This window comes from Alligator mississippiensis, chromosome 3, assembly GCF_030867095.1.
Source record: "Alligator mississippiensis isolate rAllMis1 chromosome 3, rAllMis1, whole genome shotgun sequence".
Lineage (NCBI taxonomy): Eukaryota > Metazoa > Chordata > Crocodylia > Alligatoridae > Alligator > Alligator mississippiensis.
In genome coordinates, this window is record NC_081826.1 from 563,662 (window position 1) to 585,118 (window position 21,457).

At 49.3% G+C, this 21,457-nt stretch overlaps 1 protein-coding gene across 3 annotated transcripts in view; it reads right to left on the reverse strand.

The window, feature by feature from the left end:
• The window catches only part of PUF60 (poly(U) binding splicing factor 60), a 50,625-nt gene that overhangs the window by 24,193 nt on the left and 4,975 nt on the right, over positions 1-21,457 (reverse strand). Inside the window, exon 2 of one of the 3 annotated variants that reach the window (XM_014601727.3) lies at positions 12,840-12,947. The exons of the other annotated variants lie outside the window; for them this stretch is intronic. The gene's annotated coding sequence lies outside the window, so the exon portion shown is untranslated. The remainder of the gene's footprint in view (positions 1-12,839; positions 12,948-21,457) is intronic. 3 annotated transcript variants of the gene reach the window in all.

A 21,457-nucleotide genomic window follows, 5' to 3' on the forward strand; every position in this document is an offset into this window, starting at 1 on the left:
GGATGCACAATGGGGTCCAGTTAGCTCTGCCGACCATGGCCTCGCATTGTCAGCACATGTTCATCTTGGAGTCAGTGATGACTCCAAGATCCCTTTCTGTCTCCGTGCTCTCAAGAAGGGAGTTTCCCATCTTATAAGCGTGCTGCCGGTTACTACTGCCCAAGTGCAGCACCCTGCACTTGTCCGTATGACGTGGCTTCCTCCAGATCTGTATTCCCTCAGTCTACACGACCTCCATCACCTATGTTAGCAGAGACAGTTGTACTGACTGGTGCAAAGAGGACTTACAGTAGGGTGGCAGAGCACATTTTGCAGTGGGGGTACAAAAGAGAGCTATAGGGGTATGCAGTCACAAGAGAAGAGTGATCTGTTGTCATCATGGGAATATGCAGTAATCTGGCAGCAGACTTGACCATGCAGTGCAGGACAGGGGACAGTACCAGGGCAGGTCTAAAGGAAATCTTTAGGACAAGAGTTAAGAACTAGAAATAGCCAGCGATTCTGGGGCAGTCTGTGCAGAGTAGACAAACTAGCTTGGTAGAAAGTCCAAACTTTGCTAAATGGTGTTCATTAATGCCCCTCCCCCCAAATGAAACTTTTCTTAGCGAGGACTAAGACTAGCAGTTTTTCCTACTGAACAACACACAGTGTCCCTGCAGAACACTGTACGGTATTAATCCAAAGTGGACTGGGCATCAAGTTGTAAAGCCTCAGCCTTTCCTGGTTTTCAGGGGGCACTGCTTCTCCAATCAACTGCTCAGCACCACTGGTGGGATCCAATGGATCAGCGTAGCAGCACCCTTTAAAGTAAAAGGCAAGAGAAGGCTCGGGGGGGTGGGGGAGACAGACTTGTGGTAGTACACTAATTCACCGGGGGGGGGCAGCAGGGAATAGGAGATGCTCTGTCTACCAGAGCACCCCTTGGAATAACCAGAAACAACAGCCAGGAGCTGATGGAGACTAGGTTAGGTTGGACATTAGATAGAACTTCTTTTATGGTTAGGGTTGCCAGAATCTGGAACAGACTTCCAAGGGAGGTGGTACTCTCCTCTACCTTGGGGTCTTCAAGCGCAGGGGCAACGCAAAGGGGGTGTACGCAGGTGCACATGCACCCCGAGCATGGGGTGCACACCCTACAAAAAGGCACCGCCAACAGTGTCAGCGGTGCCTGTGGGCAGTCGCCGCTCGCCACCGACACCGTTGGCCACTGCCGACGTCTGCGGGTGGTTGCTGACCCCTGGTCAGCGCTCGCCACTCCTCCACCTCCCACCGCTGACAGCACCGGTGGCGCCTGTGGGAGCTCCCTCGCTTACTGCCACCATGCTCCCGCCACCGTCGTGCCCCCATAGCTGCTGGGGACACACGCCGTTCATGTTCAAGAGGAGACTGGACAAGCACCTGACCGGGGTCACACGACCCTAGCACTTTTTCCTGCCTAGACAGGGGGTCGGATTTGATGATCCTCTGAGGTCACTTCTGACCCTAGCATCTATGAATCTATAAAAGCCGCAGCAGTCAGCTGAGCAGCTTGCATTTCATTCAGCAACATGCAATGCATTAGACAGGTTGTGAACCAGAGACAAAAAACCCTGGGTTCTACTGTAATCCCACGTTGAGATGTTTTAATTATGAGCCATCTCACTATACAGATGGATCTTAGAGTACTTTACAAATTCAAAGAAAGTGGCTCTTGAGGTAAAACATCCTGTTCTGTGATAGAGAAGTAGGGCTGGACGGGATCTCCAGACGGTCATCCAGCCCAACCCCTGCCTGAGGCAGGATCAAACCATCCTATACAAATCCACTGTCTAACCTCTTAGCAAAACTACTGTCAAGATAGATTCAACACAAAGTACAGCTGGAGTTGCAGCTAGCAAGTGACGTGAAGGGTAACAAGAAGGGTTTCTACAAGTATGTCGGTAGCAAGAGGAGGGTCAGGTAGTGTGGGTCCCTTACTGGATGGGGGAGGCAACCTTGTGACAGAGGATACAGAAGACTGAACTGCTCAGTGCCCTTTTTTACTTTGGTCTTCACAGGCAAGATCAGCTCCCAGACTACTGCATCAGGCAGCACAGGTTGGGGAGCAGCCCTCAGTGGTGAAAGAACAAGTTCGGCACTACTCATCATGGGGCCAGATGGGATGCACCCAAGGGTGCTGAGGGAGTTGGCTGATGTGACTGCAGAGCCACTGGCCATCATCTCTGAAAAAACTCACCGCGATCAGGGGAGTTCCCAGATGATGTGGAAAGGGCAAACATAGTGCCCACATTTAAGAAAGGGAAAAAGGAGGATCCAGGGAACTATAGACCAAATCAGCCTCACCTCAGTCCCTGGAAAAATCATGGAACAGAACTTCAAGGAACCCATTTCTAAGCACTTGGAGAAAGCAGTGATTAGGAACAGTCAGCATGGATTCAACAAGGGCAATTCATGCCTGACCAATCTGATTGCCTTCTATGACAAGATGACTGGCTCTGTGGATGCAGGGAGACCAGTGGATGTGGTCTACCTTGATTTTACCAAGGCTTTTGATACCGTCTCCCCCACAACAAGAGAAGGCTGAGAGGGGATCTGGTGGCCATCTATAAACTTACCGGGGGGGACCACCGGGGAACGGGAGAGTCCCTGTTCCCCCGAGCACTACCAGGAGTAACTAGGAATAACGGCCACAAGTTGACTGAGAGCAGGTTCAGGCTAGACATCAGGAAGCACTACTTCACAGTCAGGGCAGCTAGGATCTGGAACCGACTTCCAAGCGAAATGGCACTCGCTCCTTCCCTGGGGGTCTTCAAAAGCAGACTAGTCACCTAGCGGGGGTCACCTGACCCCAGCACTCTTTCCTGCCCACGGCAGGGGGTCACACTTGATGATCTGCTCAGCTCCCTTCCGACCCTAACAACTACGTAACTGAAACATTCTTGCAAGCAAGCTAAGGAAGTACAGGCTGAATGAATGGACTGTAAAGGGAATAGAAACCTGGCTGGAACATCGGGCTCAGAGGGCAGTAATCAATGGCTCGATATCTAGTTGGCAGCTGGTATCAAGTGGAGTGCCCCAGCGGTTGGTCCCGGGGCCGATTTTGTTCAATGCCATCATTAACAACCTGGAAGATGGGCTGAAGTGCACCCTCAGCAAGTTTGCAGATGACACCAAGCTGGGAGGAGGAGTAGATATGCTGGAAGGTAGGACAGGGATTCAGTGACCGCGACAAATTGGAGGATTGGGCCAAAAGGAATCTCATGAGGTTCAGCAAGGACAAGTGCAAAGTCCTGCACTGAGGAGGGAGCAATCCCGTGCACCGGTGCAGGCTGGGGGCCGACTGGCTGGGCAGCAGCTCTGCAGAAAAGGACCTGTGGGTTTCGATGGGCAAGAAGCTGAATGGGAGCCAGCAGTGTGCCCTTGTTGCCAAGAAGGCCAATAGCATCCTGGGCTGCATTGGTAGGAGCATTGCCAGCAGATCAAAGGCAGTGATTCTTCCCCTCTATTCAGCGCTGGGGAGGCCCCATCTGGAGTTCGGTGTCCAGTTTTGGGCCCCTCACTACAGAAAGGATGTGGACAAGGTGGAGAGAGTCCAGTGGAGGACAACGGAAACGTTTGGGGGCTGGGGGACACAATTTGTGAGGAGAGGCTGAGGGAACTGGGCTGACAATCTGGAGAAGAGAAGACCGAGGGGGATTGAATAGCAGCCTTCACCTCCCTGCAGGGGGGCTGCAAAGAGGATGGAGCTGGGCTGTGCTCAGTGGGGGCAGATGGCAGGACAAGGAGCAATGGGCTCACGCTGCAGCAAGGTGAGTTTAGGTTGGATATTAGGAAAAATTATCACTAGGAAGGCAGCAAAACACTGGAACACAGGTTACCCAGAGAGGTGGTGGAGTCTCCGTCCTTAGAGGTTTTCAACACCTGATTAGAGAAAGCCTTGGCTAAGATGATGTAGTTGGGGCTGGTCCTGCTTTCAGCAGGGGTGGACTAGATATGACCTCCTGAGATCCCTTCCAACTTGCTATGATTCTGTGAGAACATCTGAACCTGCCACAGCTAAAGCCGGAGGATCATGGCAGCCAGTCACCTGCTTCTATAAAAAATTGTTAATATATGCTCAAGACATCCCAGGGAAAGGGAGAGGACCACCCCCCCCCAGGAGAAAAAACCTACAGTCCATACCAGTTAGATCATGGGGTAAAAAACCGCCCTGACCCCAGATGTAGTGATCAGTCTGACCCTGAGGGACAAGACCCTCTACCCAGAAATCTCAAAATTTAAGCCCCAGCAGGGACATTCGCACACTGCAGTCAAAATCCCCAGCCTTAGCTACAGCCAAAAAAAAAAAAAAAATGCCTCTGAGGAAAGCTTGGGGAAAAAAAAACAACCCCAAAGAAAACCCTGACATGTAGCAACAGGAAGGGGGAAAAAAAATCCCCTATCGGCCCCACGCATCAGCCAGGATAATGGGAAATACCCGTGGCAGAACAGGCACAGCCATGCCTAGAACATGCCTTGTCCAACCTCTCTGCGAACACCTCCAGTGATGGGGAGTCCACAACTTCCCTAGCCTCTCTATTCCGCTGCCTCCCTGCTGTAGCAGCAAAGTAGTTTTTCAATCTAAACCTACTTTGCTGCAACTTCAAGCCACTTGGTCAATGTCCTACTCTCTGCAGCGAGACAAAAGGTGCTTTCCCTCTTTCTGGCAGCTCTTCAAGTATTTGAAGACCACAATCATGTCCCCTTAAGCACCTTTTCTACAAGCTGAACATGCTCATTTCCTTCACCCTCTCCTCGTATAACTTGCCTGCCAAATTTATTACCATTTCTGTCACCCGTCTCTAAACCTTCTCTAATTTTTCCACATTCTTTTCAAAACACAGAGCCCAAACCTGCACACAATAGACAATATGAGACCTAACTGGTGTTGAGTAGAAAGGCACTATCACCTCCATGTCTTGTACTTAATGCATCTATTGATGCATCCCAAAACCGCACCGGCCTTTTGTGCAGCTGCATCACGCTGCAGGCTCATACCCGACTGTCAATTTTGTTATCTCATCCCTCTGCTTGTCCCCTTCCTTATCCAAATAATCTTTATTAGGTATCTGGCTGCAGCTTAATTTGTGTGAAGACTTCTCGAGCACCTCCAAGGAAAAAGATGTATAGGCAACGGAAGCAGGGAGCAGCCACCAAGGAGGAATACATCTCCCTGGCGTGCTATTGCTGGGAATCAGTTAGACAGGCCAAAATGGGGCTTGAGCTCAGGCTGGCTTCAACAATCAAGGACAATAAAAAGTCCTTCTTCAGGTATATAGCGGGCAAAAGGAAAGCTCAGAGCAACATGGGGCCCCTGCAGGACAAACCAGGACAGCTGGTGGTTGACGCAGGGAAAAAAGCAGAGCTCTTCAATGAGTTCTTCACTTCAGTATTTCTATGTACCGACCAAGCCAATTCCCCAACCTCAATCATTGACAGATGTCCACATGGCATCATAACTGACTCCAAGACGAACATGAGCCGGCAGTGTAACGAGGCATGCAGAATGCAGTTCAACAAGGAGAAATGCAAAGTGCTGCACCTAGGGAGGAAAAATGTCCAGCACACCTACAGCCTAGGGAATGACCTGCTGGGTGGCACAGAGGTGGAGAGGGATCTTGGAGTCCTAGTGGACTCCAAGATGAACATGAGCCGGCAGTGTGACGAAGCCATCAGAAAAGCCAATGGCACTTTATTTTGCATCAGCAGATGCATGACGAATAGGTCCAGGGAGGTGATACTTCCCCTCTATCGGGCGCTGGTCAGACCGCAGTTGGAGTACCGTGTGCAATTCTGGGCACCGCACTTCAAGAGGGATGTGGATAACCTGGAGAGGGTCCAGAGAAGGGCCACTCGTATGGTCAAGGGCCTGCAGACCAAGCCCTACGAGGAGAGACTGGAGAACCTGGACCTTTTCAGCCTCCGCAAGAGAAGGGTGAGAGGCGACCTTGTGGCTGCCTATAAGTTCATCACGGGGGCACAGAAGGGAATTGGTGAGTATTTATTCACCAAGGCGCCCCCGGGGGTTACAAGAAACAATGGCCACAAGCTAGCAGAGAGCAGATTTAGACTGGACATTAGGAAGAACTTCTTCACAGTTCGAGTGGCCAAGGTCTGGAACGGGCTCCCAAGGGAGGTGGTGCTCTCCCCTACCCTGTGGGTCTTCAAGAGGAGGTTGGATGAGCATCTAGCTGGGGTCATCTAGACCCAGCACTCTTTCCTGCTTATGCAGGGGGTCAGACTCGATGATCTATTGAGGTCCCTTCTGACCCTAACATCTATGAGGCCATCAACAAGGCCAATCGCACCTTGTCACGCATTAGCAGGTGCATGACTAATAGATCAAAGGAGGTGATGCTCCCCCTCTATGCTGCACCGGTCAGGCCACAGTTGGAGTACTGTGTCCAGTTTTGGGCACCACACTTCAAGAGGGACATGGGGAATCTCGAGAGGGTCCAGGGGAGGGCCACTCGCATGACTAGTGGCCTTCGTGATAGACCCTACGGGGGGGGGGGGGAGGTTGAGAGAGCTGAATCTCTTCAGCCTTCACAAGAGACAGCTGAGGGGAGATCTTGTGGCCGCCTATAAATTTATTAGGGGAGGTCAACGGGGAATAGGGGAAGCGCTGTTTACTAAGGGGCCCCAGGGAGTGACTAGGAATAACGGGTGTAAATTAGTTGAGAGGGGATTTAGCTTAGATATTAGGAAGAAATTTCTCACAGTAAGGGTGGCCAGGATCTGGAATGGACTTCCAAGAGAGGTGTGCTATCACCTAGCTTGGAGGTGTTCAAGAGGAGGCTAGATAGTCACCTGGCTGGGGTCATCAGACCTCAGTCCTCTTTCCTGCCAGGGGCAGGGGGTTGGACACGACGATCCATTGTGGTCCCTTCCGACTCGACAATCTATGAATCAAAAAATTCCAACACTTGCCTGGACAGCTTGTTCTGCTGTCCTCCTCATCTTACAGTTCCAATTTTCTCCCCAAGACCTGCTCTGCTTCAGTTTAAGGCCTAGTTTTGTTCCCTCCCATAGGTATAATGTTGCTAAACAAAGCAAACAAAGAAGAAAATATATCAGTCCCATGGAAGTGATTTTTTTAAGAGCCATTTTCTGGGACACCACAGCACCATGGCAGAGTCCGTCAGAGAATTTTTGCTTGGTTCATTATAGCATCACTAACTGGAACTGTTTCTTGCCCAATGGCAAACAACTGGAAAACACCAATTGATTTACAGGTGGGCTCCTGTACAGGCGGTATTCCAGCCTCCCCTGGAGACCCAGCTAAGTCACCTGAGCATGTGAGAGTCTGTTCATTCAATTCCACAGTTTGAGCAAATGGCTGAAGGAGAAACGGGCCAAGTAGCAGACACAAAGGAAGATCTCCTGCAGGTAAGAGATATACCCAGGGGAGATTTCAGCCATGAGATCCTTGAGGAACCACGTGGCTGGGCATGTCAGGAGTAGGCTGTGGTGGTTTAGGGGAGGGACATCATGACCCATGTCCAGGAATGGTAGTCAACCTAAAAGTGCAGCACAGGAAGACCATCTAGAGTTCCTGCAATGACCCATACATGGGATAAGGAAATGGCACAAGTGTACAAATAGATTCATAGATGCTAGGGTCGGCAGGGACCTCAACAGATCGAGTCCGACCCCCTGCTAAGACAGGAAAGAGTGCTGGGATCAGATGCCCCAGCCAGATGCCTACCCAGCCTTCTCTTAAAGACCCCCAAGGTAGGGGAGAGCACCACCTCCCTTGGAACCCCATTCCAGATTTTGGCCACCCTTAATGTGAAGAAGTTTTTCCTGCTATCTAGCTTAAATCTGCTTTGTCAGTTTGTGACCATTGTTCCTTGTTACCCCAAGAGGCGGCCTGGTGAACAGAGCATCTCCGATCCCTTCCTGCGTCCCCCTCATGAATTTGTAGCCAGCCACAAGATCCCCTCTCAGCTTTCTCTTGCGGAGGCTGAAGAGGTCCAGGTCCCTCTGTCTCTCCTCACAGGGCTCGTCTTGTAAGCCTCTAACCATATGAGTGGCCCTTCTCTTGACCCTTTCGAGCCTATCAACATCCTTCTTAAAGTACAGCGCCCAAAACTGGATGCAGTACTCCAACTGCGGTCTGCCCGATGCCACAGAGGGGGAGCATCACTTCCTTGTTTCTATTTGTCATGCATTTGCTGACGCAGGATAAAGTGCGGTTAGCTTTGCTGATGATTTTGTCACGCTGACGACTCGTGTTCATCTTGGAGTCCACTATGACGCCGAGATCCGTCTCCTCTTCTGTGCTGCTGAGAGGGTCACTTCCCAGCCAGTCGGTGTGCTGGATATTTTTGCGCCCTAGGTGCAGCACCCTGCACTTGTCCTTGTTGTACTGTATCCTATTGTCTTCTGCCCACTCTTTTCTAACCAGTCCAGGTCTGCCTGCAATTGTTCCCTACCCTCCGGAGTGTGCACTTCATCCCACAATTTAGTATCGTCCACAAACTTGGACAAGGTACACTTCACACCCACCCAACTAGTAAATGTCCTTGTTACTGGCTTCAGATATTAGAGATGGCAATGAAAAAGGGGCAGGGAGGCAGCAGAGACACAAGCATCTGAAGCTCATCTCAATCACGTATGTATTCAACCACAGAAACATCAATGTGCATAGCACACTCATAGAAGGCACAGTACTCAAATCTAGGGGATTTAGGATTAGCAATCCATAAATCCTGGTACCAAAAGGCAGGGCAGAATGACACCTTATAAATTATTTTGTTCAAAGATGCTTGAGTTTTCATAGCCTGTAGCCTAAGGAGTTTCATGCTGTCGCAGGGCACCTCGGTGCCCCTGCTCCTATGGAGGAGAAACTGCCAGGGAGCGTGCCCTGGCCGGACATAACGAGCCCAGCTGAGGGTTGCTCAGGCAATGAGCGCAGCTGCAGGTTGCCGGAGCAACCAAGCAGAGCCAGCTGCCTGTAGGGGGCAGGGCCTGGCCCTTATAAAGCTCAGGGCTGAGGCCAGGCTGGCAGTTCTCCGCCAGCAGCCGGAGAGGCGGGAGCTCCCTCGGCCGAAATATGGGAAGGAGCTTAAGTTGCAAGTACAGCTCATGATAGCCCTGGAGGCTTGAGCTATGAGGAGGAGTTATGGCCAGGCGGCTTGCATTTGTGTTACAGCCTAGGGGCTTGTGGTTTTGCTTTGCGTTTGTATTATTACACCCGGAGGCTTGGGAGAGGCTGTAGGGGTTGGAGGAGGCCTCAATTACTCGCACGCCAGTGTATGAGCAACTGGCGGCGAGGAGTGCGGCCAGTGGGTCGCGGGCGCAACCCGTAGGTTGCAGACGGGGACCTAGACCCCGGATTGCGTGTGGGGGAACATAGCCCCCGAAGGCGCAGCTCGCACGCCACTGCCCGAGCAGCTGGCGGCGAGGAGCGCGGCCAGTGGGTCGCAGGCGCAACCCGTAGGTTGCGGACGGGGACCGAGACCCCGGATTGCGTGTGGGGGGAACATAGCCCCCGGCCCCAGGAAAGGGGCGGTATTACTGAGTAGCCCAGTGCGGGCACAGCGAGCCCCAGAGAAGGGGGGAGTGCCATACTGAGCAGCCCTAGAGAGCAGGGCCATACTGAGTAGCCCAGTGTGGGCGCGGCGAGCCCTTAGAGTGGGGGAACGCCATTGTGTTTTATTGAGTAGCCCAGTGTGGGCGCGGCGAGCCCCAGAAAGGGGGAACGCCATTGTGCTTTGTTGAGTAGCCCAGTGTGGGCGCACGGGCACAGCGAGCCCGGCCGCAGGCTAGTGCGGCAATCCCCCTCAGACCAAGGCAGGGCGCTGCGGTTGCCCCTGAGAAGACAGGGAGTAGCAGCGCAGGGAGCCAGAGTCAGGGAGGGTATCCGTGCGGTTGGCCCATAGGACCGGAGGCCCGCTAGAGAGTCCCGGAGCGGAACCACACCGGCAGGGGAGGCCCAGAGTGGGCCAGACGAGAGTCCCAGCAAGAGGCTGGGCCTGAGAGAGGGAGCCCAGGGTGGGCCACAGTAGAGACAGACCGGACAACGTCCTTTACATCTGCGAGGCTTGGGGCGTGGTATCAGGGGAGGTAGGAGCCACGCATAGCCCATAAGGCTAGGGCACTTGGGTAGCGCCCATTGTACGGGGAGACCCACGAGGGGTCCAGGAGCTGACAGGCCCGAGGAAACACAAGGCAGCCTCCCTATTACATATTCGATCAAGATGTGGCGGGCGAGAATGGAGGGTGCCCTCGGGCCGGAGTAGTGCGGTGAGAGGGCCTCAAGGAGATCACGGCCCTCCGCGAGGACCCCGCCGTGACACATGCATTTCTGAACAAGTTAATACATACAGGTGCCACACCCCACTACTTTCTGCCTAATTTCAAATTAACAGGGCTAATTACATCTCTACTCCTGGTAGCAGGAGAGAAATAGGAGATAAAAGGAAACTGAACTGCCAATGGGCAAACAAACACTTAAGGACCTGGGCATACATGTTAACCCTGGCCTAATTTGCATTGGTTTTAGATGGTGAAGTAAATTATACAAGGATCTGAAGCAGACAGACAAGTTATCCCAAGGTAAATGCTGCAGTAGCCATTACTGCAGCACCTCACCAATACTAGAGGAGTTACAGGTGATACCTCGTGTTCATTGAGCCCCAGACAGCAACTAAGGCACGTGCTATTTACGCTGGTGTACTCTTATGGCTGCTTTCTGGTCCTCATGTTGCCCTGCCCCAGATTCCACTCAGTCAGTGTAGGTATTTACATCCTGTGCCCACTCTTCTTTTTAACACCTGTTTGAGTCTCTTGTGCATCCAGGCCCTATGCTGGGTAGAAACATGCAAAGAGAAGCAGACATTCATGATCATGAGGCTTGCTGTCCATTCAGCTTCATCTCAAAGGCAATAAGTGGAAGGTGGTCAATTTATGACATTGCTGTGGGACCCAAGGATACCCGGGGCAGCACACAGCCACAACTCATGCCACTTCCAAAAGACTCTCCTCTCAAATGGGCAAGGCTCATGTATGCCCACGGACAATCAGCTCAGAGAACTACTAGTGCAGTACGCTAAAGAAAAATCAGAGGAAAAAAAAAATCACCAAAACAATCTACTGACACTCAAAGCAGTCCAACAGGGATGAAAAACCATTCCAAATATTAACATGTGAGCATTAGGGACCAGGGATATGCATGGTTAAATGAGGAATCATTTAACTGATAAGCCCAGCAATAACCCGTTATAGATATCTGCTTATCATTTAGCACTGGGCAGGGCACAGTCTGGCAGGGAAAGGTTGTGGGAGGGAGGGAAGCTGTGCAGTGCCCCAGCAGGAACCGCAAGGAAGGAGGGAGAGGGAGGGAGGAGTGAGGAGGGGAGGCAAGGGGAGTGGGGGGGCACTAGTACCCATAGCTAGTCTGCTCCCTCCCTCACAGCACATCAGCAGCTTCAGCGCACTGTCAAAGGCCCCAGGGAGCGGCTCCCAGCAGCAGTTGTGTCCGAGCCGGTTCGTGCGCAGCACCCGGCTCCCCACGCCACTCCGTACGGTGGCTGTGGCCCCCTCCCCTGCAGCGGGGCCCTGGGCTCTGCACCCCTGGCTGGGACTAATGTGCATGATCGGTTAACCGTTTAACTGGTATAATTAAAGGTTGTTTATAGATTGTAAGGGTGGAAGGGACCTCAGAAGATCATCGGGTCCACCCCCCTGCACCAAACAGGAAAGACAACTGGGGTCAGGTGGCCCCAGCAAGGTGCCCGTCCAGTCTCCTCTCGAAGATTTCCAGGGTAGACAATTGCACCACCTCTGGAGGGAGCTTATTCCACAGTCTGGACACCCTAGTAGTGAAGTAGTTTTTTCTAATGTTGAACCTGAAACGATCTTCTAGGAGTCTGTGACCATTACTTCTAGTTTTCCCCAAGGGTGCCCTGGTGAACAGTTGTTTACCAAGCCCTTGATATATGCCTCTGATGTAGCAGTAGGCTGCTAAGTCCCCTCTCAGCCTTCCCCTTTTCAGGCTGAAATGTCCCAGATCCCTCAGTCTTTCCTTGTATGGCTTGCTGCGCAAGTCTCTGATCATACGGGTGGCCCTTCTCTAGGCTCTCTCAAGCTTTACCATGTCCTTGTTAAACTGTGGCACCCAGAACTGGATGCAGTACTCCAGCTGTGGTCTCACCAATGCTGAGTAGAGTGGGAGAATCACTTCTTTGGTTTTGCTGCAAATGCTAAATGGATAATTTTTTTAAACAATATTTACATCCCTATTAGGAGCACCTACTTAATGAATACGCCCAGTAACTAGACTGGCTAATACCAGGGGATTGTCCTCATGACAGATACTTAGTATAATTCCTGCATGCCAATGTACTGTCTCTTATACTCCAGCCTTCTCATAGCATGGTATGCAACTAATACCAGTCAGTGAAGTTGTATCCCATTACAAAGTGATACTGCATGATTATGAATACTGAGACATCAAATGTTTTAATAGTTTGGACACTTTAACGTTTGTTATTCAGCTGACTTCAACAACAACAACAACAACAATTTTGAGTTGCATGCTTACACTGTTGATTATGTAGCAATTTTACATGATAAACTACCTCTGAGAAGACAGACTGTTTTAAGACCAGGCCATGCTGTCTGATAGCAAGCCCAACTCCTGGAGTGCTAATGTAACAGTAACTGGCCAAAGGCTGTTGGTGTTTTATTACTGCTATTGTCTGGCTAACATACTGGAAAGGTGCAGAGAGAAGGCAAGAATTGAGAAAAAAAGGAAGACAATGGCAATAGGAAAATAACTACCGTTAGAAGGGTAACAAACAGAAAGTGGATACCTGTTGCTAGGAATACTGCGTCTGTGCGGTGGTTGGCCCTTTAAGGCGATTTGAACTCCAAGAGTTCAGGCACATTCTTGGAAAGGTATTACATGGATGGGAATTTCTCTGAAGTATAAACACACACACAAGAGAAAAAAAGAGAACATACAAAATCTAGTTTATTTCAGGAGCCACAAGTAACAGAAACAACGATCAAACAAGATGTGGAAGCACAAGAGCAGCAGCAACATTTTCAAAGCTGTACAAACAAGGCACCTTTCACATTTTCAGTTGGGTACGGCACAAGGAAAAGGATTTAGTCTCACGCTATCTACTCTTAGAAACCTGTGATCTCAGCCTGACTGAAGCTGGGAAAAGCATCAACCAAGCTCCTGTTCGGGAGGTGCTCTCCTTTTCATATCCCACAGGGTCCTCGCCTCAAAAGTCCGGTCTAATCTTGTAATCAAGTTCTCGACTGCAGTTTGTCAGGGCCTCTGCAAGTCCATCCTACACACCAGGCCCTTTTATTACTGTTGGGCTCCCTCAGCATCTGCTCCTCTCTCAGCCTTTATTTCTAGCCTCTTCCTTCGGAGCCTCAGTAATCTTCAAGTCCCCTGGCTTCCCACCCCTCTCTCACATATTTATGAAACAAAACCTGAGGACATAAGTTTTCTATATGACCTCACACCATTTAAAAAAAAGAGAGAAAGAGAGAGGGTGCGAGACCCCTCTAAAACAGATTCTCAATGAGGGAGTCACAACTTGCAACAATGCCATGAGACCCTTACAAGGGGGTTGCAGAGTGCCACACAATATTAGCACTGTTGAGTGCAACACCTACAATATGATTCACAAGATAAACCCAGAGAATTCAAATAAAAACCCATAGCATCAAAGCCACTCTGACCTGTTATCCAAGTTCTTTGCAACAGAAAAATTGCTCTATTATTTTTCCATAAGCAAAAAATAAGTGAAAGCTATGAGCTGGCATTTTCCAGGGAATTCCTTGAGTTTAAAAAAAAAAAAACCCCAACAGGTGAGAACCACTGCTCAAGTCACCTACACATCAGCACTATTTGCTTATCACGTGCTCTGCATACCCATTTTTTTTTGTTCAGCCTTAATGATATACGATAGATGAAAAATGTAGCATAAACTGCTAAATGCTATACCTTTTAATAAATTAATATTTAACAATTAGTTCCATACTTATGAGACTTGTGGGAGAGAGAATAGAGAAGCTTCTCAACACAAGTAATGCAGGTGTTATGGTAATGCTTTTACATCAAGGCACTCCTCACATACATAAAAACCAAGGGCACTGACTTTTAGAAAGACAGATTTAAAACATTTTGTGGGGCACACTGAAAAAGACTCTAGTAGAAAAACATCAGTATCCACCTATTCCTCAGAACCTCATGTTTGTCTTTCACAGCAATATCCTTCAGGAAATTACTAAGTTCAGGTTAATTGCTTAATTGGGTAAGGTGTCACTATGTTCTTACTGGTCAGTGTATCAAATCACTATGACAGTCCCACTAAATTGTGAACGCAGCACTTTGACTTAAGAGGAGGGGAACAATGAGGTGGTGGTCACATTCACAGATTACACCAAATTACTCAGGATGGTAAAAATAAAGCCGACTGGGGAAATCTGCAGAAGGATCTTAACTGAGATCTCAACTGGAAGATAGCTAGTGTGGTCCCCATCTTTAAAAAAAGGAGGAGGGAGGACCCAGGCAACTATAGGCCCATCAGTCTTACCTCAATCCTGGGGAGACTCTTTGAGAAGATCATCAAGGAGCACATCTGTGATGGGTCGGCATCGGGGATGATGCTCAAGGGCAACCAGCATGGTTTCATTAGGGGCAGGTCATGTCAGACCAACCTGATTGCCTTTTGCGATCAGGTCACAAAAGAACTGGATGCAGGTGTCGCTGTGGATGTAGTCTTTCAGGACTTCAGTAAGGCCTTTGACAGTCTCCCACCCCATCCTCATTAAAAAACTAGGCGACTATGGCATCGATGCCTACAGTCAGATGGATTACAAACTGGCTGAAGGGTCGTACTCACAGGGTGGTGGTGGACGGGTCATATTCGACGTGGGGGGAAGTGGGCAGCGGAGACCCCCAAGGCTCGGTCCTTGGGCCCGCACTGTTCAATTTCTTTATCGGTGATGTGGACGACGGGGCGAAAAGCAACCTGTTCAAATTTGCTGATGATACCAAAATTTGGGGTGTGGTGGGCACACTAGTAGGGAGGGAAAGACTGCAGCAAGACCTGGATAGGTTGCAGGGGTGGGCTAACAAAAACAGGATGCGTTGCAATACGGACAAGTGCAGGGTGCTGCACTTGGGCAGTAGTAACCGGCAACACACTTATAAGATGGGAAACTCCCTTCTTGAGAGCACAGAGGCAGAAAGGGATCTTGGAGTCATAGAATAATAGAAGTAGGGTCGGAAGGGACCTTGTAGATCTTCAAGTCCAACCCCCTGCCTGGCCGTTATTCCTTGTTATCCCGGGGGGGTGCTGGGGGAAACAAGGTCTCCCTCAAACCCTTCTGGTCCCCCCTAGTGAGTTCATAGACAGTCACCAGGTCCTTCCTCAGCCTTCTCATGTGAAGGCTGAACAGGTTCAGGTCCTGGAGCCTCTCACTATAGGGTCTGCACCCCACTTCAAAGAGGGATGTGGACAACATGGAGAGGGTCCAGAGGAGGGTCACCCGCATGATCCGTGGACAGCAAGGCAGACCCTACAATGAGAGGCTACAGGACCTGAACCTGTTCAGCCTTCACAAGAGAAGGCTGAGGGGGGACCTTGTGACCATCTATAAACTCACTAGGGGGGACCAGAAGGGTTTGGGGGAGAACTTGTTTCCCCTGGCGCCCCCCAGGATAACAAGGAATAACGGCCACAAGTTGTTGGAGAGTAGGTTTAGATTAGACATCCGTAGGAACTACTTCACTGTCAGGGCGGCTAGGAACTGGAACCAACTTCCAAGGGAAGTGGTGCTGGCTCCTACCCTGGGGGTCTTTAAGAAGAGGCTTGATGCCTACCGGGCTGGGGTCATTTGAGCCCAGTTTTCCTCCTGCCAAGGCAGGGGGTTGGACTTGAAGATCTACAAGGTCCCTTTCCAACCCTACTTCTATTATTCTATGAGTGCGGGATAGGGCCTGAATACAGGATAGGTCCAAGAGTGCATGTTAAACATGACAGTGAGGGGTACAACTTCCAAAACAGGTCTATTAATGTTGTAAGCTGTAAAGCAGTGTTGTCCCATCAGGCATGAACAGGTGTGCCATGGAATTTTGGGGAGTCACCCCCCCCCATCTGTCTGTCTATCTGCAGCAGGCAGGGGGCATGGCTCCAGCCAGTGATACAAGCGCCGCACTACCTTCCCCCGCACTGCGCTGCATCCGGACGCGTGCCACACCCCATCTAGTCCGTGTCCAGTGTGCCACAATGTTTTTTTATTCATGCAAGTGTGCCGTGAGATGGAAAAGGTTGGGAAACGCTGCTGTAAAGCAAGAGAAAAAGAGCTAAGGGAAGATCATTCTGGATAGCCCCTGCATCCCTACTCTTCTCCTTAGCATCCACATGCTGCCCATGTGAGACGCAGGCTTATTAGGTGTAGTTAGTTAATGACTATCGGAACCCCTAGGGTTTGAACCCAGATTGTTGGCACTTACAGACAGGAGTCCAGGACGCAGGACCACTACACAGCTACTGAGCTAAGTGGACCTGTAGTTTGGCATAGTACGATACTTAAGTTAAAGCAGCGGTTGGCAACCAGGGGTACATGTACCCTTGGGGGTACTTGGACCAGTCCTAGGCAGTACACACAGGTGGGTGGGGACAGAGTGCCACAGCTTCCCAGGAGCAGGGCCGGGGTGGGGCGAGGGCAGTGGCGCCCCTCTGCGGGGCAGGGCAGGGATGCTCATGTGGTCCTCACACCAGCCCAGTGAGCTTCCCCCACCCTGCAGAGGCACTGCTGCCCCCAGTCTGGTGAGCTTCCCTGCCCCACACCCAGCCCCAGTGCCCGCCCCACCCCACCCCACCGCCCAGCCCAGCCCAGCCCAGCCATGTGCTATCCCCCCACTCAGCGTTCCACGCGCACTACTCCCTCCCCCCAGCATCCGGCTGCTGGAGGTACTTAGACTAAAAAAGTTTGAAAACCCCTGCGTTAGAGTATAATCAGTCATTTCCAAACACTTACAAACAATGGAATTTTTTTCTGATACTTAGGGTCAGCTTAAAAGGGTACTGACTGATTACCACACGCATCATTCTTATATTTATACACCACCTTTCCCAAAAGAGTCAGAGTGGTTTACAGTACTCTCAGTTTTTGTAGCAAGAAACTGCATTAAGGATTTTTCTGTGCAATCATAATTCTCACATAGCAAAGCCAAATGCTCATAATTTGCACTACGAATTTTTGCAATATATTTTTTCTTCATTATAAACACCAAGAAATCATTTGCACAAAATCATGCAAAATACATCTTGTGAAAAGCTGAAAATGGTAATTGCTGATTATTAGGCTCACTCATGGATAATTAGCCGTCATTACCAATGCCCTCCAAGTGATGAATTAACCAGATTTTACTGTATTTCAAGGCAGGCAAGATCTATTTTATCACATTTTGCAGAGGACACACTGTGCTGAAATTGCTATCAGCCATTTTCATTTTACTCAAACCAAATTCTCATTAATATAGAGAGGCAATTAGCCATGATAGCATATAATGAAGCAGGCTGTTACCTATGAAAGCTTATGTATTACTGAACAAGTTAGTCTCTAAGGTGCCACCCTGTCCTGCCTTCTCTTTCTCTCATTAATAAGATTAAAACAAGCCGTAAATCTCAATGAAACAAAACTTGTTGGCTTCTCAGAGGACAAACTATGTATTCCAGCTTCAGTATGGAAAGTGTTGATGTAGGAATTTAAATGTCTTAAGACCCTCTGAAAATTTAATCTATAATTCTTTTTTTTTCCTTTTTTAAATACTTGTATAGTAGAGGGATAGGTACCATTTGTTGATCACTACAGATGGAAAGCCATTGCTAAGGGTACTGTGCTACGGGAGAAGCCACTTTTCAGAAAAGCAAAACATCTTCTGAGCCTGTAAGGTCAACTTCATGGCACTCTCCTCCAGAGTCAAGGGATTAACCTGACTGGTTAGTAGATCTAGCTGGACACTTTGGCTTGCCAACACTCACTCATCATCACCAAAGAGAAAGCCATTCTCCCCTGCCCTCCACAGAAGCCTCTCTGGAGCAGTACTAGGAGGAATGCATTTCTGCCTATAGTAATAGCTTCAATTCTGTGGTAGATGAACCACAGTTAAGCTGCTGTGAAGCACCTTGGGATCAGCTGGTATGAAAGGCTCTTTAAGCTGAAAAGCCTCTTCAACACAGAGGAAATGGATAGGAACATAAAAAAAAGGGAAACAAAAGAAAAAACCAAAAAAACAAACAAACAAACAAAAAAAATCAATAATTTCAGGCAATTTTAATTTTATTCCAGGCTTTGCTACACAGGAAAGTTAGCACACAATAACGCAAGGTTTGAATTTAAGATGAGTTGGTTACTCTGTTTTAACTCCCTGCATGGACAAGACCCAAGAAGTTCACAAAAAGCAACACCAAAAGAGGATTTAATTTTAGCAAAAAAATACTGAGAAATCAAACCTAGTAGGTAAAACGTGAAGAGAGTAAGTTACAACTAGAGGTGCACTGATACATTGGTCCGATATTGGATCGGCACCAATATAAAGCAAATTGAGTGCTCAGAAAATTGGCCTGATGGGCATGATAAATGCCCATGTATGCGTGCAGCGCAGCGCAGCGCACATGCAGCTAGGAGCACAGTCCAGCAGCTTGGACAGCTGCATGCAGCTGGTAAATCTGGTGTGATGGAAGGGGAGAGGGGGAGGGAAGGGGCATGGGGGGAGGAAAGATCAATGCTACCTGTGGTGAGGGAGAAAGTGGGGCAGGAGCAGATGCTGCCCAGCCAGGGTGGGGTGGGGTGGGCATCTCCCATCACTGTGTGCACCCCAGGAGGGCACCGGGGGGGGGGGGGGGGCAGCCATGTGCCCCCAGATCTACACAGGGCATGGGCAGGGTGGTGGGCTGCTGCGCTGGGCTCTTCCTGGCACATGGGGGGGGGGAGGGGATGGGGGGGCAGGGGTTTGGGCTGGAGCTGCACTTGGGGCGGGCAGCAGCAGCAGCACTGGGAGGGGGCTACACAGGGCCCTGCAGCCACCCCAAATTTTGCCATAGCTCCCCCTACCAGCGCCACCGCTGCCCCACCCCCACCACATGCCGGGGAAAAGCCTGGCGCAGCCCCAACCCCCGCCTGCAGCTGCAGCCCACCCCATCCGTGCCCCATGCAGATCCTGGGGACACACGCCCCCTCCTTCCCCACCCCGGTACCCTCCTGGGGTGCGTGCAATGGCAGAAGCCCCCTCCCCCCTGCGCCCCCCAGATGAGTGCAGCTTCATCTCGCATCCTGTCTCGTTCGGGTAGCGTCTACCCTACTCCCTCCCTCACCCCAGGGGCCTTGATCTTGTGGCCACCTACAAACTCATCGGGAGGGGCCAGCACGAAATAGGGGATACAGTGTTTACCAGGGCACCCGGCAGGGTAACTAGAAATAATGGCCACAAACTGGAAGAGAGCAAATTCAGACTGGACATCAAGAAAAAAAATTTTACAGCAAGGATTGCCAAAATATGGAATACGCTTCCAAGGGAGGTGGTGCAGTCCCCTTCCTTGAAGGTATTTAAGAGGAGACTGGATAGACACCTGGCTGGAGTCATCTGACCCCAGCACTCATTCCTGCCCTGGACAGGGGGTCAGACTCGATGATCTAATAGGTCCCTTCTGTTCCTAACATCTATGAAACTATGCACCAGAAATCGGATTGGTATCGGCCCCCCAAAATCTCTATTAGTGCATCTCTAGTTACAACACTTCACTGCACTTATATAGTGCTACCGAGTGGTCTTCAAGAAAATTGTTCCTAGCCCTAAAATGCTGGAGACTACAAGTGAGAGAGGAACAGTGGAAAAAAACCCTGGTCATGCCCTGGTCACTCTCCCTCTCAACATCCACTCTCTGCCGCTGTGTGACACAGGATACTGGGCAAGATGGACCTATGGTCCGGTCCATTAATGACAATTCTCACGCTCTTAGTTTACTTCAACACATTTGTATGTACACACTTGTACATATTTATAAACATCTTAAGGAAGAAAACTCTCACACAACTAGATGTCTCAGCTTTTAAATAATTCAAAGCACCGGCCTTTAGCTAGCATGGTTTGAGCTATGCTTAAAGAACTCTAAGTCAGGAGGTTCGCTCACCACAAGCACCTTATTGAAGCTAAAAGGGAAACAACACATCAATGAGAATAGGGTTACGATAAATTGTTGGGTGACAACCAACTCATTTGCTTCTCAAATGCTTGACTGAAAACCTGCTACTCTTTCCAAGAATCTGTACCAAAATTACCAGATTCATCTCGGAGCAGGACCCCCACAAAGAATGTATTTCTCTTGTTTGGGAATAAGTACAATGTTATCATAGCTCAGAAGAAGGAACCAAAGGCTACGCCATGGGTAATTAAAAAATATCTTAGACTTTTTCAGAAAGAATTTTTTTTATGCCTTCAGGCCTTGACAACCTCAGCCCAAGAGTCCTAAGAAGTTGACTAAGGATGTTTCTAGCCTAGAAAGATCAGGTTTTTTTATTTAGCCCTTCAACACCAAGGAAGATCCCTCAAAGACAGAATGGAACAGCACTGACATTACACTAGTATTAAAAGGCAAATGGGACAACATAGATAAACCATAAGCAAGGTCAACCTGACATGAGCTCCAGGAAACTTAACAAAAAAAGCTGATACAGGATTCAAATCAATAAAGAATAAAGAGGTAAGGAAAACAGTTCATGTTAGACAACAAAGGGTTTTAGAAAACAGATGCATCTATGAAGACCCAGTTTTACTCTTTACTGAGATCACATATTTGGCCAAAAAAAGAAAATGGATAGAAATATTATACACTGAATCAATACTGCAAAATAACCTTGTTAAAAAGTTAGTATGGTGTTATCAAAAACACACATGCACTGACTGGATTAAGAAATGTCCAAAAGATCTTAAAAGTTAGCTGTCAATCACCAAATGGATATGTTCCTTTCGGATTTCCACAAGAAACTGTCTCGTGCTTCACACTACTCAATATTTTTTTTAAACAATGATCTGTCTGGAAGTAAATGGAACATTATCAGCAACCTGGAAGATCACTGCTGAAAGAATTAATGGATGAAACAGACTTGCAAAAGGGTAAATGAAGAAGACAGGGTAGTTATGACTGGTTGGTAACACGATTATCCAAAATGGTTTTAATATTTGTAAAGATATAGGGTGCTGACAGATGTGGGGGGAAAACCCCCCCAGCACTTTATCGGAAGAGGAATCACATCGGATTAACCAGGCTCCTCAGCATCTGTATAGCTTGCACACTTCAGAAGGACTTTTGGGTGCTTTTATCTAATCATTGATTTAACGAGTGACTAAATAAGTGCCAAAAAGCCCCGCTCAAGTGTGTGAGCTATACAGATGCTG